We start from the raw sequence: 12541 nt of genomic DNA, 5'->3' as shown, positions 1-12541 counted from the left end.
CCACCTTTATTCCCTCCTCTCTTCCAGTTACTATTCTGAAGTAGTTTTTGCCCCTTCATAAACATGTTTCCACAGAGGTGCTACCACCATTGCTCGCTGGCTCAGCTTTAGCCAGCAGTGGCTCTGCCTTGGAGCTGGCTGGCTAGTCTTGTAGAATCACGGAACTGGTTGGCTTACAAAAGAATTTTCAGATCACCAAGTCCTGCTGTTAACCTAACAATACCAAGTCTACCACTAACCCGTGTCGTCAAGCACCACATCTACACAGTTTTACACACCTCCAGAGATGGTGACTCCACCACTGCCCTGGGCAGCCTGTTCCAATGCCCCAAAACCCTTTAGGGGAAGGCATTTTCCCTAATAGCCGCACTAAACCTCCCCTGGGCCAACTTCAAGCCGCTTTCTCCAGTTCTGTCACTTCCGACAAGAGACCAACACCCTCCGCTCTACGACCTCCTTTCAGGTAGTTGCACAGAGCAAGAAGGTCTCCCCTCAGCCTCCTGTTCTCCAAACTGAATCTCCCAAGGCCCTCTGCTGCTCCCCATCCCACTTGTGCTACAGACCCTTCACCAGATTCATTGCCCTTTTCTGAACTCGCTCCAGCACCTCAAGGTCTTTCTTGTCATCAAGGGCCCAAAACTGAACCCCGCATTCTAGCTGCAGCCTCAGCAGCACCACATACAGGGGGATGGTCACTGCCCTGCTCCTGCTGGCCACACTACTGATGACACAGGCCAGAATGCTGGTGGCCTTCCTGGCCACCTGGGCACACGCTGGCTCATGTTCTGCCAGCGGCTCACCAGTAGCCCAGGTCCTTTTCCAACAGGTAGCTTTACAGCCTCTCTTTCACCAAGCTTCTAGTGTTCCACGGGCTGGTACTGATGCAAGTGCAAAACACAAAACTTGGCCTTGTTGAACCTCATACAACTGTCATTTTTGCTCGATCTAGGCTGTCCACATCCTTCTCTAGAGCATTCTTACTGTCCAGCAGATCAACATTCCTGCCCAACTTGATGTCATCTGCAAACTTACTGAGGGGGCACTCCACGCCCTTGTCCAGATCATGGAGAAAGATCTTAAACAGAACTGGCCTCAGTACTGAGCCCTGGGGAACACCTCTTGTGAGTGCCCACCAACTGGATTTAACTCCAGTCACCGCAACTCTTTGCGCCCACCCATCCAGCCAGTGTTTTAGCCAGCGAAGGCTATGCCCGTCTAAGCCATGAGCAGCCACTTTCTCCAGGAGAAATGATGTCAAAGACTTTACCAAAACCTTACTCCACAGCATCCACAGCCTTGCCCTCATCCACTAAAGCAGGTCACCTTGTCATAGCAGGAGATCAGGTTGCTCGAGAAAGACCTGCCTTTCATAAACTCATGCTGACTACGTCTGATGACCTGCTGGTCCTGTACCTGCCATATGATGGCACTCAGGATGATCTGTTCCATGACCTTACCAAGCAACAAGGTCAGACTGACATATCTGTAATTCCCCGCATCCTCTTTTGGACCCTTCTCCTAGATAGGTGTCATATTTGCTAACTTCCAGTCAGTGAGCACCTCCTCGGCGAGTCAGGTCTGCTGATACATGATGGAAAGTGGCTTGGGGAGCACCTCCGCCAGCTCTCTCACAACTCCTGGGGAAAACCTATCTAGCCCCATACACCTGGGTGTATCAAAGTGGTGTAGCAGCTCACCATCATTTCCCCTTCGATTCCTGGGGCTTCGTTCTATGCCTCATCACTGTCTTCCAGCTCAGGGAGCTGGCTACACAGAGAACAACTGGGTTTACAATTAGCCACTGAGGCAAAGAAGGCATTAAGGCCTTTTCCACATCCATTGTAAATGTCTTGCTCCCTGAATCCACTACAAGTTGGAGATTCTCCTCAGCTTCCTTTTCCTGCAAAAACATATACCAAAGAGGTTGTATTGTCTTTTCTGGCAGGAGCTGGATTAAGTTCTAGTCGGGCTTTAGCCCTTGTAATTTTCCCCCTGCATAAAACTCAAAACATCCTCGTGCTCCTCCTCAGTATCTTGCCTCTTCTTGCAGACGTCAAAAGCTCTCTTTTTTCTCATGAGTTCAAGCCAAACTCCTCAGTTAAGGACAGGCCAGTCTTCTTCCCTGACAGCTTGTCTTTCGGCATATGGGGACTCTCCCTCGCACATGGGGGAATCTTCTGGTACCTTCGCACAGAAGAAAACCATGAAGCCCATATGCCAACCAAACCTTGCCACAGAAAATTAATATACACAGCTACAAGCTTACAAGCAAGAGGGCACAAAGACACCCACAGAGCACAATCAAGACCAAAGGCCAGGCCTAATGACAGGCTTAATGAGATGGCAGAGTGCAGCTGGGGCATCAAACACCATGGAAGGGGCAGTCGCTCACGCCTGTCACAGCTCCAAAGCCCAGCCCAGCCTGTCAGAGGTGGCAGCAAATGGGGCCCTCTCCTCACAACGCACCCGCAAACCACACGAGTGCCATGGGATGACCTCACTGACCACACTCCACCTCTCCTACGCTTTGGCCACGTCCTCTGCCCGCCCTGACACGCGCTAGGACGAGCCAGGATGCTGGTGGCTGTCCTGCTCACCTGGGCACACACCGCCTTGTATTCAGCCACTGTCGACCAACATCCCCAGGTCCTTTACCACCTGGCAGCTTTCCAGCCACTCTTCCACAAACCTGTAGCGTTCACGGGGCTGTGGTGACCCAAGCGCAAGACCCGACACTTGGCCTGGTTCAACCTCATGCAATTGCTCCCAGCCCATGGCTCCAGCCTGTCCAGGGCCTTCTGTAGAGCCTTCATAGCGCCAAGTGGGTCAACACGCCTGCCTAACTTGGTGTCATGTGCAAACCTACCTAGAGTGCACTCAATCTCCTTGTCCAGATGAAGGAGAAAGACATTAAACAGAACTGGCCCCAGTACTGAGCCCTGGGGAAACGCACTTGTGAATGGCCACCAAATGGATTTACCTCCAGTACCACAACTCTTGGGGCTCAGCCGTCCAGACACTTTTTCAGTCTTCAAAGACTACAGTCGTCCAAGACATGAGCAGCCACTTTCTCTGGGACAAACAGTGTCAGCTTGTCGTCTACACCAGAACACTCTCTATGTAGCAGGAGTAATCTCCTTCACTAATAAAACCTTGAAACATCAACCCTGCACACCCAGCTCATAAGCAAGACACACACCAAGACACCCAGAGAGCACAACGAGTGTGGAACGAAAGGCTTAGTGAGATGGAAGCAAGAAGGGCAGGGATCCTCCGCCATGGAAGAGGCAATTCCTCATGCCCAGCACAGCTCCAAAGCCCAGACCAGTCTGCCAGGGCTGTGAGGAAAAGGGACCCCCTCCACACAATGCAACCGCAAACCACACGAGTGCCATGGGATGACCTCACTGACGACACCCCACCTCTCCTACGCTTTGGCCGCATCCTCTGCCTGCCCTGAAATGCGCTTTCAACACCAAGTCTTCGGCCTCTAATGCTCACACTTCAAAGCTGCCGCCACGGACAAGTGGACACGTCCTCAAGACAAGGACAAGAAATTGGAGCATTGCGCAAGGAAAACACACCCTCCTCATTCCTGGCCAGGCTGTGGCATCCAACAGCTGCTGGCTGCAAAATGCCGTCATGCGCAAAGGCTGTCCCGCCCAGCCAGGACCAGCATAAAAGCCGGCCCAGCGCCTCTCTCCCTCACACACTTCTCCTGACGCCTTCTCCTCCCTCCGCGCTCAACAAGGTGAGCCTCAGCCCCCTTCCCCTCCTTCTCCTGCCCCGCCTGGCCCCTCTCTTCCAGCACGCTCTGCCCCCAGCCTCAGCAGCCCTCACGCCTCCCCACAGCCCCACACCAGCCTCCCCACTCCCTCGCCCTCCTGCAACACCGCTCCTCGCACCCCCACGCCCCTGCGCTTGCTCAACAGCCTCTCGTCCCTTCCAGGGCCCCTCCGCACCACACACATGGCCTGCTACGACGCCTACCGCCCCTGCGGACCCACCCCGCTGGCCAACAGCTGCAACGAGCCCTGTGCCCTGCAGTGCCAGGACTCCCGCGTCGTCATCCAGCCTCCCGCCGTGCTGGTCACCCTGCCAGGACCCATCCTCACCTCCCACCCCCAGAGCACCGCCATCGGATCCTCCTCATCGGCTGCCGTGGGCAACGAACTTGGTGCCCAGGGAGTTGCCATCAACTCCGGCGCCTTCGGCTACGGCTACGGCTTCAGAGGCCTGGGCGGCTTCGGAGGCCTGGGCTCCTGCGGCGGCAGAAGGGGCGGCTACATCTGCTAAGGGCTGTCACCACCACCCCTGACGCACACCACCTACCGCATTGAAGCTGCGGCATGGATTGTGGACTCACCTCTGGACCCTTCTTGGCACGGGGACCTGCTGTCCATGGCTCCTCCTCTAAAGGAGCCAGGAAGATCTTGGTGCTCTGGCAACATCTAGGTCACAGAAGCAACCTCAGCTGATGGTCGCCCTACGTGCAGCTTATACTTGTCACCTTCTACTTGGCGCTCCTGCCTTTGCACTCTTTTTTTTCCTCAATAAAGTTCTCTTGCATCCCAGCCTGACACGTCTCACTTTACTTTCTTCTCTCAAGGCTCTTCCAACCTCACCCAGCACAAAGCCAGGGCTCAGGAAGCAAACCGGATAGCGGGGAAAAGGGCCACAAGACCTCTCCCAGGAAATATGGCACCACCTAGACCACCAAGAACACAGACCAGTATTCCGGAGCTCTTCCACAATATGACACAAGCCCATCACTGGATCAAAGAAAGACTTGGACACCAGAACACTCTCCTCAACATGCCTCTGATGAGACCTCCCAAGGCCAGCACACACTTGACTATCTTTCTTCCCCAGCGTGACTCCCCAGCTCTACCACAAGCACAATCACAGAATCATTAAGTATTTAGACTTTCCTCATGGGTGCACGGGTCCTGCCAAGGCTGTGGTCCAACACAGGCTTCCTACAGGGTCACGCCTCCTGTGGGTGCACCCACCTGCTCCAGCGTCAGGTCCTCCACGGGCTGCAGGTGCTTATCTCCTCCACTGTGGACATTTCCTCCACTGTGAACCTCCACGGGCTGCAGGGGGACAACCTGCTTCAGCCCAGTTCTTCACCACAGGCTGCAGGGCAATCTCTGCTCCACAACCTACAGCACCTCCTGCTCCTCCTTCTTCACTCACCTTGCTGTCTCTAGAGATTTGTCTCCCACCTTTATTCCCTCCTCTCTTCCAGTTACTATTCTGAAGTAGTTTTTGCCCCTTCATAAACATGTTTCCACAGAGGTGCTACCACCATTGCTCGCTGGCTCAGCTTTAGCCAGCAGTGGCTCTGCCTTGGAGCTGGCTGGCTAGTCTTGTAGAATCACGGAACTGGTTGGCTTACGAAAGAATTTTCAGATCACCAAGTCCTGCTGTTAACCTAACAATACCAAGTCTACCACACACCCGTGTCGTCAAGCACCACATCTACACAGTTTTACACACCTCCAGAGATGGTGACTCCACCACTGCCCTGGGCAGCCTGTTCCAATGCCCCAAAACCCTTTAGGGGAAGGCATTTTCCCTAATAGCCGCACTAAACCTCCCCTGGGCCAACTTCAAGCCGCTTTCTCCAGTTCTGTCACTTCCGACAAGAGACCAACACCCTCCGCTCTACGACCTCCTTTCAGGTAGTTGCACAGAGCAAGAAGGTCTCCCCTCAGCCTCCTGTTCTCCAAACTGAATCTCCCAAGGCCCTCTGCTGCTCCCCATCCCACTTGTGCTACAGACCCTTCACCAGATTCATTGCCCTTTTCTGAACTCGCTCCAGCACCTCAAGGTCTTTCTTGTCATCAAGGGCCCAAAACTGAACCCCGCATTCTAGCTGCAGCCTCAGCAGCACCACATACAGGGGGATGGTCACTGCCCTGCTCCTGCTGGCCACACTACTGATGACACAGGCCAGAATGCTGGTGGCCTTCCTGGCCACCTGGGCACACGCTGGCTCATGTTCTGCCAGCGGCTCACCAGTAGCCCAGGTCCTTTTCCAACAGGTAGCTTTACAGCCTCTCTTTCACCAAGCTTCTAGTGTTCCACGGGCTGGTACTGATGCAAGTGCAGAACACAAAACTTGGCCTTGTTGAACCTCATACAATTGTCATTTTTGCTCAATCTAGGCTGTCCACATCCTTCTCTAGAGCATTCTTACTGTCCAGCAGATCAACATTCCTGCCCAACTTGATGTCATCTGCAAACTTACTGAGGGTGCACTCCACACCCTTGTCCAGATCATGGAGAAAGATCTTAAACAGAACTGGCCTCAGTACTGAGCCCTGGGGAACACCTCTTGTGAGTGCCCACCAACTGGATTTAACTCCAGTCACCGCAACTCTTTGCGCCCACCCATCCAGCCAGTGTTTTAGCCAGCGAAGGCTATGCCCGTCTAAGCCATGAGCAGCCACTTTCTCCAGGAGAAATGATGTCAAAGACTTTACCAAAATCTTACTCCACAGCATCCACAGCCTTGCCCTCATCCACTAAAGCAGGTCACCTTGTCATAGCAGGAGATCAGGTTGCTCGAGCAGGACCTGCCTTTCATAAACCCACGCTGACTACGTCTGATGACCTGCTGGTCCTGTACCTGCCATATGATGGCACTCGGGTTGATCTGTTCCATGACCTTACCAAGCAACAAGGTCAGACCGACACATCTGTAATTCCCCGCTTCCTCTTTTGGACCCTTCTCCTAGATAGGTGTCATATTTGCTAACTTCCAGTCAGTGAGCACCTCCTCGGCGAGTCAGGTCTGCTGATACATGATGGAAAGTGGCTTGGGGAGCACCTCCGCCAGCTCTCTCACAACTCCTGGGGAAAACCTATCTAGCCCCATACACCTGGGTGTATCAAAGTGGTGTAGCAGCTCACCAACCATTTCCCCTTCGATTCCTGGGGCTTCGTTCTATGCCCCATCACTGTCTTCCAGCTCAGGGAGCTGGCTACACAGAGAACAACTGGTTTTACAATTAGCGACTGAGGCAAAGAAGGCCTTAAGGCCTTTTCCACATCCATTGTAAATGTCTTGCTCCCTGAATCCACTACAAGTTGGAGATTCTCCTTAGCTTCCTTTTCCTGCAAAAACATATACCAAAGAGGTTGTATTGTCTTTTCTGGCAGGAGCTGGATTAAGTTCTAGTTGGGCTTTAGCCCTTGTAATTTTCCCCCTGCATAAACTCAAAACATCCTCGTGCTCCTCCTCAGTATCTTGCCTCTTCTTGCAGACGTCAAAAGCTCTCTTTTTTCTCATGAGTTCAAGCCAAACTCCTCAGTTAAGGACAGGCCAGTCTTCTTCCCTGCCAGCTTGTCTTTCGGCATATGGGGACTCTCCCTCGCACATGGGGGAATCTTCTGGTACCTTCCAACAGAAGAAAACCATGAAGCCCATATGCCAACCAAACCTTGCCACAGAAAATTAATATACACAGCTACAAGCTTACAAGCAAGAGGGCACAAAGACACCCACAGAGCACAATCAAGACCAAAGGCCAGGCCTAATGACAGGCTTAATGAGATGGCAGAGTGCAGCTGGGGCATCAAACACCATGGAAGGGGCAGTCGCTCACGCCTGTCACAGCTCCAAAGCCCAGCCCAGCCTGTCAGAGATGGCAGCAAATGGGGCCCTCTCCTCACAACGCACCCGCAAACCACACGAGTGCCATGGGATGACCTCACTGACCACACTCCACCTCTCCTACGCTTTGGCCACGTCCTCTGCCCGCCCTGACACGCGCTAGGACGAGCCAGGATGCTGGTGGCTGTCCTGCTCACCTGGGCACACACCGCCTTGTATTCAGCCACTGTCGACCAACATCCCCAGGTCCTTTACCACCTGGCAGCTTTCCAGCCACTCTTCCACAAGCCTGTAGCGTTCACGGGGCTGTGGTGACCCAAGCGCAAGACCCGACACTTGGCCTGGTTCAACCTCATGCAATTGCTCCCAGCCCATGGCTCCAGCCTGTCCAGGGCCTTCTGTAGAGCCTTCATAGCGCCAAGTGGGTCAACACGCCTGCCTAACTTGGTGTCATGTGCAAACGTACTGAGAGTGCACTCAATCTCCTTGTCCAGATGAAGGAGAAAGACATTAAACAGAACTGGCCCCAGTACTGAGCCCTGGGGAAACGCACTTGTGAGTGGCCACCAAATGGATTTACCTCCAGTACCACAACTCTTGGGGTTCAGCCGTCCAGACACTTTTTCAGTCTTCAAAGACTACAGTCGTCCAAGACATGAGCAGCCACTTTCTCTGGGAGAAACAGTGTCAGCTTGTCGTCTACACCAGAACACTCTCTATGTAGCAGGAGTAATCTCCTTCACTAATAAAACCTTGAAACATCAACCCTGCACACCCAGCTCATAAGCAAGACACACACCAAGACACCCAGAGAGCACAACGAGCGTGGAAGGAAAGGCTTAGCGAGATGGAAGCAAGAAGGGCAGGGATCCTCCGCCATGGAAGAGGCAATTCCTCAGGCCCAGCACAGCTCCAAAGCCCAGACCAGTCTGCCAGGGCTGTGAGGAAAAGGGACCCCCTCCACACAATGCAACCGCAAACCACACGAGTGCCATGGGATGACCTCACTGACGACACCCCACCTCTCCTACGCTTTGGCCACATCCTCTGCCTGCCCTGAAATGCGCTTTCAACACCAAGTCTTCGGCCTCTAATGCTCACACTTCAAAGCTGCCGCTACGGACAAGTGGACACGTCCTCAAGACAAGGACAAGAAATTGGAGCATTGCGCAAGGAAAACACACCCTCCTCATTCCTGGCCAGGCTGTGGCATCCAACAGCTGCTGGCTGCAAAATGCCGTCATGCGCAAAGGCTGTCCCGCCCAGCCAGGACCAGCATAAAAGCCGGCCCAGCGCCTCTCTCCCTCACACACTTCTCCTGACGCCTTCTCCTCCCTCCGCGCTCAACAAGGTGAGCCTCAGCCCCCTTCCCCTCCTTCTCCTGCCCCGCCTGGCCCCTCTCTTCCAGCACGCTCTGCCCCCAGCCTCAGCAGCCCTCACGCCTCCCCACCGCCACGCTCCCCACAGCCCCACACCAGCCTCCCCACTCCCTCGCCCTCCTGCAACACCGCTCCTCGCACCCCCACGCCCCTGCGCTTGCTCAACAGCCTCTCGTCCCTTCCAGGGCCCCTCCGCACCACACACATGGCCTGCTACGACGCCTACCGCCCCTGCGGACCCACCCCGCTGGCCAACAGCTGCAACGAGCCCTGTGCCCTGCAGTGCCAGGACTCCCGCGTCGTCATCCAGCCTCCCGCCGTGCTGGTCACCCTGCCAGGACCCATCCTCACCTCCCACCCCCAGAGCACCGCCGTCGGATCCTCCTCATCGGCTGCCGTGGGCAACGAACTTGGTGCCCAGGGAGTTGCCATCAACTCCGGCGCCTTCGGCTACGGCTACGGCTTCAGAGGCCTGGGCGGCTTCGGAGGCCTGGGTGGCTTCGGAGGCCTGGGCTCCTGCGGCGGCAGAAGGGGCGGCTACATCTGCTAAGGGCTGTCACCACCACCCCTGACGCACACCACCTACCGCATCGAAGCTGCGGCATGGATTGTGGACTCACCTCTGGACCCTTCTTGGCACGGGGACCTGCTGTCCATGGCTCCTCCTCTAAAGGAGCCAGGAAGATCTTGGTGCTCTGGCAACATCTAGGTCACAGAAGCAACCTCAGCTGATGGTCGCCCTACGTGCAGCTTGTCACTTTCTTACTTGTCACTTTCTACTTGGCGCTCCTGCCTTTGCACTCTTTTTTTTCCTCATTAAAGTTCTCTTGCATCCCAGCCTGACACGTCTCACTTTACTTTCTTCTCTCAAGGCTCTTCCAACCTCACCCAGCACAAAGCCAGGGCTCAGGAAGCAAACCGGATAGGGGGGGAAAAGGGCCACAAGACCTCTCCCAGGAAATATGGCACCACCTAGACCACCAAGAACACAGACCAGTATTCCGGAGCTCTTCCACAATATGACACAAGCCCATCACTGGATCAAAGAAAGACTTGGACACCAGAACACTCTCCTCAACATGCCTCTGATGAGACCTCCCAAGGCCAGCACACACTTGACTATCTTTCTTCCCCAGCGTGACTCCCCAGCTCTACCACAAGCACAATCACAGAATCATTAAGTATTTAGACTTTCCTCATGGGTGCACGGGTCCTGCCAAGGCTGTGGTCCAACACAGGCTTCCTACAGGGTCACGCCTCCTGTGGGTGCACCCACCTGCTCCAGCGTCAGGTCCTCCACAGGCTGCAGGTGCTTATCTCCTCCACTGTGGACATTTCCTCCACTGTGAACCTCCACGGGCTGCAGGGGGACAACCTGCTTCAGCCCAGTTCTTCACCACAGGCTGCAGGGCAATCTCTGCTCCACAACCTACAGCACCTCCTGCTCCTCCTTCTTCACTCACCTTGCTGTCTCTAGAGATTTGTCTCCCACCTTTATTCCCTCCTCTCTTCCAGTTACTATTCTGAAGTAGTTTTTGCCCCTTCATAAACATGTTTCCACAGAGGTGCTACCACCATTGCTCGCTGGCTCAGCTTTAGCCAGCAGTGGCTCTGCCTTGGAGCTGGCTGGCTACTCTTGTAGAATCACGGAACTGGTTGGCTTACGAAAGAATTTTCAGATCACCAAGTCCTGCTGTTAACCTAACAATACCAAGTCTACCACACACCCGTGTCGTCAAGCACCACATCTACACAGTTTTACACACCTCCAGAGATGGTGACTCCACCACTGCCCTGGGCAGCCTGTTCCAATGCCCCAAAACCCTTTAGGGGAAGGCATTTTCCCTAATAGCCGCACTAAACCTCCCCTGGGCCAACTTCAAGCCGCTTTCTCCAGTTCTGTCACTTCCGACAAGAGACCAACACCCTCCGCTCTACGACCTCCTTTCAGGTAGTTGCACAGAGCAAGAAGGTCTCCCCTCAGCCTCCTGTTCTCCAAACTGAATCTCCCAAGGCCCTCTGCTGCTCCCCATCCCACTTGTGCTACAGACCCTTCACCAGATTCATTGCCCTTTTCTGAACTCGCTCCAGCACCTCAAGGTCTTTCTTGTCATCAAGGGCCCAAAACTGAACCCCGCATTCTAGCTGCAGCCTCAGCAGCACCACATACAGGGGGATGGTCACTGCCCTGCTCCTGCTGGCCACACTACTGATGACACAGGCCAGAATGCTGGTGGCCTTCCTGGCCACCTGGGCACACGCTGGCTCATGTTCTGCCAGCGGCTCACCAATAGCCCAGGTCCTTTTCCAACAGGTAGCTTTACAGCCTCTCTTTCACCAAGCTTCTAGTGTTCCACGGGCTGGTACTGATGCAAGTGCAGAACACAAAACTTGGCCTTGTTGAACCTCATACAATTGTCATTTTTGCTCGATCTAGGCTGTCCACATCCTTCTCTAGAGCATTCTTACTGTCCAGCAGATCAACATTCCTGCCCAACTTGATGTCATCTGCAAACTTACCGAGGGGGCACTCCACGCCCTTGTCCAGATCATGGAGAAAGATCTTAAACAGAACTGGCCTCAGTACTGAGCCCTGGGGAACACCTCTTGTGAGTGCCCACCAACTGGATTTAACTCCAGTCACCGCAACTCTTTGCGCCCACCCATCCAGCCAGTGTTTTAGCCAGCGAAGGCTATGCCCGTCTAAGCCATGAGCAGCCGCTTTCTCCAGGAGAAATGATGTCAAAGACTTTACCAAAATCTTACTCCACAGCATCCACAGCCTTGCCCTCATCCACTAAAGCAGGTCACCTTGTCATAGCAGGAGATCAGGTTGCTCGAGCAGGACCTGCCTTTCATAAACCCACGCTGACTACGTCTGATGACCTGCTGGTCCTGTACCTGCCATATGATGGCACTCAGGATGATCTGTTCCATGACCTTACCAAGCAACAAGGTCAGACTGACACATCCGTAATTCCCCGCATCCTCTTTTGGACCCTTCTCCTAGATAGGTGTCATATTTGCTAACTTCCAGTCAGTGAGCACCTCCTCGGCGAGTCAGGTCTGCTGATACATGATGGAAAGTGGCTTGGGGAGCACCTCCGCCAGCTCTCTCACAACTCCTGGGGAAAACCTATCTAGCCCCATACACCTGGGTGTATCAAAGTGGTGTAGCAGCTCACCAACCATTTCCCCTTCGATTCCTGGGGCTTCGTTCTATGCCCCATCACTGTCTTCCAGCTCAGGGAGCTGGCTACACAGAGAACAACTGGTTTTACAATTAGCGACTGAGGCAAAGAAGGCATTAAGGCCTTTTCCACATCCATTGTAAATGTCTTGCTCCCTGAATCCACTACAAGTTGGAGATTCTCCTTAGCTTCCTTTTCCTGCAAAAACATATACCAAAGAGGTTGTATTGTCTTTTCTGGCAGGAGCTGGATTAAGTTCTAGTTGGGCTTTAGCCCTTGTAATTTTCCCCCTGCATAAACTCAAAACATCCTCGTGCTCCTCCTCAGTATCTTGCCTCTTCTTGCAG

Source organism: Caloenas nicobarica, chromosome 2, assembly GCF_036013445.1.
Source record: "Caloenas nicobarica isolate bCalNic1 chromosome 2, bCalNic1.hap1, whole genome shotgun sequence".
NCBI lineage: Eukaryota > Metazoa > Chordata > Aves > Columbiformes > Columbidae > Caloenas > Caloenas nicobarica.
This window is presented reverse-complemented; position numbering follows the sequence as displayed.